The sequence below is a fragment of the Belonocnema kinseyi genome, chromosome 3 (assembly GCF_010883055.1).
Source record: "Belonocnema kinseyi isolate 2016_QV_RU_SX_M_011 chromosome 3, B_treatae_v1, whole genome shotgun sequence".
Lineage (NCBI taxonomy): Eukaryota > Metazoa > Arthropoda > Insecta > Hymenoptera > Cynipidae > Belonocnema > Belonocnema kinseyi.
The window spans coordinates 127,603,097-127,608,656 of record NC_046659.1 but is presented as its reverse complement, the minus strand read 5'-3'; the positions used below and the strand labels follow the sequence as shown (position 1 = coordinate 127,608,656).

The window sequence follows — 5,560 nt, the reverse complement described above, 5'->3', positions numbered from 1 at the left end:
TTCTTTTATATTATTTGAAAAAATTAGATTTTTATATAAACTTTAAATTCTTATTCCTATAACATTGAATAAACCACATTCTGGTGAACTGAAAAATCAGGAGAAAAAATTTTTAATATTAATACATGATACTAATTAATGAAAAATAACAGCTTTCATTGAAAGTGAAAATAAATACACAAAACGGGAATGATTATCGGCAATCGATAAAAGTAAAAATATAGTTTTTTATTCCGATTGCTTTTAAACGTTGAAGAAAGATGTCGCCATAAAATAAACCACTTAATTCATTAACTGTGTCGAGTTCGAGGTTTCAAATCCTCAGAGTTGTGCGAATTTATAAATATAAATGATAGAACACAAATAAAATTTTTCCCTTTTTATATTCAAGTCTAAAATTGTTAGGAAATGTTCGTAGGAAATTCGAACTGTTCGTAAAAAAGTTCTAAATTTATCCATATATTTTTCATAGAAATGAGGATTTAATTTTTGGTTTTTTTATCCCGTATCCGAAAATATTTTCCGTGTGGGACTATCGAAAAGTAATATTTTTGTTTCCAAGTACTATGAACAACTGTACACAGAATTTTCAAATCACGAAAAAATGTGTACCTGTTTTTCGGATTAAGGGGGTCTCAAAACGTGGACCTTTTCACCAAAATTAAGGGGATCAAATTGTATACAAATGCAATACCTTCTCTGGTGAGAATGTAAAAATGATTTATTCGCATGAATTTTTTAGTTAAATTTTTTGAAACCCTACACACGAGAAAAAAAAAGAAATTAAGAGACATAAGTTGTGGTAAGAATGTGCCCACGCAGCGGGCACATTTTTTCAACTTTTCATGACGTTTTTCATAAATAAAGTGAAAACTACGCATCCTATCAAAAAGTGTTTGATAACAAGTTTGTAGATCTTTTTCATTGTACAATTTTTGTATATTCATTTTTTACCGTATTGTGCACATTTTGGCCGAAAAATGAAATTTTGGGATTTTTCATTATTTTGTATGCTGTAAAAATTTGAATTTTTATTTTTCAAGAAAATTCAGAAAATTCTTATGATAGGGTAGGCCATTCAAAAAGCAACATTTTTCATTTCCTGGCTTTTTTTATGTAATGCATTATTTAGCATAAAATGTTCATTTTCGTGTGTTTTTGGAAATTTTGCAAATGCTATAACTCTGGTAATTTGTGATTTTTTGAAAAAAGTTATAAGGATAAACTGTTCGCCTTTTTGAATACTATGGATAACCGTACAGAGAATTTTTGAATTTAGAAATAAGTGGTCTCAAGAATATTCAAAATATACCTACTTTTTGAATTTTTATCCAAAATGGCTGGCTAACAAAATTGTCCTGTAGTTTAGGACACTAAATTAGTGTATCAAAGGGCAATCTAATAGATTAATTCTTTCAAAAGTTATCCTATTCTCAGAGAGACATAGAGACAGACAGCCAGGCATACATACAGACACACAGGTGGACCGGCAATTCGTACAAACCTGTTTTTCGGATTCAGGGGATCTCGAAACGTGCATATTTGACAAAAACTGGAGGGGGGGATCAAATTTTACACAAATCTAATACCTTCTCTGATGAGAAATAAATATAATATAAATTTGATATGAAATAATTGACCATAATGTGGAAAAGTTCGTATTTTCAACACAATCGAGTGCAGAGGACGAGATACGTGATAAGCATGTGTTCGTTAAGGCGAAAAGAGTTTTAACAAAAGAGAATTCACAATCACGAAGTAAACGTTATCGATGTTTTGACTTTTAATTTTAAAAGGATTGCGAGCGAAGCGTGCCTCGCGTGACGAGCACGAACTTGCGCAAATTGCAGATTTTTTTATAGGATTTTTAAGTTCTGGATAGAGTAGCTAAAAGACCTTTCGATCATTATAAATAAAATATATTTTACAAATTTCCAGGTTTTTCAGACATGACAACGACCCCAAATATGCGCAAAGATAGAATAATATATCAGCTGAAACAATATTTTGAATTGACGCCTGATGATTTGGACAAAGAATGTAACGTTGACTTCCACAGAAGGTGGCGTAGAATTGGTCGTGCTCTTAAAAAATTTAATGAAATTTACCAGGGTATCGTTGACGACGCATCAGATTCCAATGAATCTTATCTTCAAAGCGTAAAAGAACGTATTTCGGATGAATGTCGCAAAAGTAAACCTTACAAGAAGGCAGCAATTGTCGTCATTAAAACAGCGCTACCATGCGCCGAGAAAGAAACCCAGGACAATATTTTTGAAACTTCTAAAAATCACCTTTGCTAAAACCTGTATCCACTCAAGCCACTGTAAGTTCGTTTAATATCTTTTTAGCAGTTGCTTATTATAATTTTAGAAATAGTTTTCTTTTTCTGTGCACTGACATTAATTTTTTAAAGTAAAATTTAATTACTTATCTCTTGGTTGACCACTGATTTTTTTTTTGGGAAAATTAATTCTCTTTTGTTGAAAATTCACCAGTTAGGTTAAAAACAAAACCATTTTTTTAAAATCGTTCTTCTTTGTTGAAAATTAACTGTTTCAACTAAAAGTTTGAACTATTCCATGTTTTACTAAAAATGAATATTATTTAGTCGTAAATTTAAGTGTTTAATTAAAAATTCATTTAATTAATAAATATGTTACTTTTAGTTGATCGGGAACATTGAAAAAATTAACCAGAATAAAACTGTGAAAGGACTGAGAATTCGAAATCTTCCGCCGAATTGCCACACAGTTGCAGGAAATGCACTTTTTCAATTCAAAAATGTCCAAAGCCTTCAATTTTGGTCCAACTTTGATTTTTTTTAAAGTTCATTAACGGAAATTTTGTACATAAAATTTTTTTACGTTTTAATAACTGATTTTGCAAACTTTATATTGTCTTAAATGAATATTTACGGACTCATTCAGAATAATTCGTTAATTTTTCAATTTATTTGTTTTAAACAAATTTTATAAATAAATTAGAGAATAGTCTTATTATCTGTAAACAAACATTTGTTTGATTAAAGTGCTTCATATAATTGCAGGAATAATATTTAGTTGAAAAACTAATTGAAAAGTGTGTAATTAACATTGTTATAAACAATTCTTGTGGCAAAATATCAAAATTTGAGGTTTTTTAAAATTCTAGTTTCCTTCAATCACTAGAAAGTCTTTAGGTGTTCCTTAAGATAATGAATATTTGTTAATTTTTGATAAACTATAATTATTTAATATCTTATAAATAAATTCAAAATTTTGGCCATTCGCGTTGAACACAATTTTTTTGCACTGGAAATATTTTCAGCCGTTGGACGAATGACTGCTACTCACAAAAATATTTTAAAGATAACAAAATACATTGTTATAAATGATTCTTATCCGTTTATAAATATTTAGATTAATACATTTTACCAAATATTATCGAAGATATACATATTCTTTTTGACCATATCTGTACCTATTCTGGCTATCAAAGAAAATTTAAATTTGGTAAATCCTTAAGTTTTAACATTTTCTCGCAAGAATTATTTATAACAGTGGTTATTATAAACTTTTAAATTATTTTTGTAATTAGATGTCATTCCTACATAAATGTGAAGCACTTTTAGCGAAAAGCAATGTTACTGGTCATAGGACTATTGGAAATTTTGTTCATAAAGTTTATTAATAACAAATAAATGGAATAATAAACAAATTATCTGTATTCTGTGACGCCCTTAGCAGTCGTTCAACAAAATATAAATTTTCCGGATTAGTTATTCTATTAGTGAAAAAATTTTTTATATAAAAATAGAGGAGACAAAAGTCCGAAGTGTCAAGCTCTTTAAAATTATATGAATATTAATTAAAATAAAAATTAAAAATCGGACCGAAATTAAAGGCTCTGGACATTTTTTAACGCAAAAAGAGCATTTCTTGCCACTGTGTGACGATTCGGCGGACGATTTCAAAATCCCGGTCATTTTCCTCTTTTTCCTGGTCAAGGTTTTTAATTTGGGGAACATAGAAAAACTTGATCGGGAAAAACCGGGAAACGAGCAGAAATTAAAAATCATTCCATTTCTAAGCATCAAATAAATCATCCATTCTAAGCATACTTACACAAAACAGAGCAAAAAATGGTAAATTAAATAAATTTAAGAATAAATACGTATATTTTCGAATAAAAAATATTAATTTTTAACAAAACATGGAATAGTTAAAACTTATAGTTAAAAAAATTGGCATTTAGTTTCAAAACAAAAAGATAAATTTTTAAATTAAGTGTTGAATCTGCAACTAAAATGATTGAATTTTTGACAGCGAGACGAATTTTAAACCAAAGAAATTAATTCCTTTCAAAAAAGATGAATTTGTAGAATTCTCGACATTCGTGGAACTCAAGAAATTTAAGCAATTCAATAAATGTGTGGAATTTAAAAAACTTATAAAATTTAAGGAATTCATCAAATTCAATAAATTCATAGAAGTCATGGAATTTAAGGAATTTATAAAATTCAAGTAATTCTTGGAATTCATGGAACTTAAGGAATTTAAGCAATTCATAAAATTCAAGGAATTCATGGAATTCAAGGATTTTATGGATTAATGGAATATAAGGATATAGTTGAATATAAGGAAATCGTTAAATAAAAGGATTTCATGGATTTCAAGGAATTTATGGAATTCATAGAATTCAAGGATTTAATGGAATTTATGGAATTCAAGGATTTCATGGAATTCAAGGATTTCATGGAATTCAAGGATTTCATGGAATTCAAGGGATTCACGAAATCCAAGAAATTCAAGGAATTCGCATAATTCATGGACTCCATGAGATTCGCAAAATTCAAAGAATTTACGTAATTTATTGAATTCACGGAAGTCAGGGATTTCATGGAATTCAAGGAATTCATGGAATTTATGGAATTCATTGAATTTATGGGACTCGCGGAATTCACGGAGTTCAATGGATTCGTGGAACTCATGAAATTTATGGTGCACTATCAAGAATTCTTACAATACACGTATCTCCATTTTAACTGAAATGTTGACTTTTTAATCAAAACGATAAAGGGGGAGGGTCGGTAAGGCCGGTTTTTGGCCTAATTTATTTTTGGACCAAAAAATCTGAAAAAATCATGGTAGTATCTTATAAGTATCCCGAGTCGATTGCACGCTAAACGGACTACCCTCCACCCCCCAGCCACCCCTACAAATATAGGAAACACCACTACCCACCAACTGTATTTTCGAGAGATTTGACACTCTTAAACATGTATTCTGAAGTTAGCTCGGGTTTACTATGGTTTTCGGGGTTGCCGAATACAAATCTGGCGTCCTTTGACTTTTATAGCGTCAGGTTCAAGGTCATTGGAAGGTCAAATTGAAAGAAAACGGTAAAAAAATCAAAAAAAATACGTTATAGGTTTTTGGAGTCGCTAATTACGAATCTGGCAACCGTTGAGCTCTATCGCTTCAGGTTCAAGGTCATTTGAAGGTCATTTGAAGGTCAAATCGAGAAAAAACGGTAAAAAATTTAAAAAATATATGTTATAGGTTTTTGGGGTCGCTGA

General features: G+C 29.7%; 1 long non-coding RNA gene across 1 annotated transcript in view; it reads left to right on the top strand.

Moving 5' to 3' along the window:
* The window catches only part of LOC117169388, an 11,833-nt gene that overhangs the window by 2,594 nt on the left and 3,679 nt on the right, over window positions 1-5,560 (top strand). The window contains exon 2 of the long non-coding RNA XR_004466654.1: window positions 1,939-2,326. This is a non-coding gene — a long non-coding RNA (uncharacterized LOC117169388). The remainder of the gene's footprint in view (window positions 1-1,938; window positions 2,327-5,560) is intronic.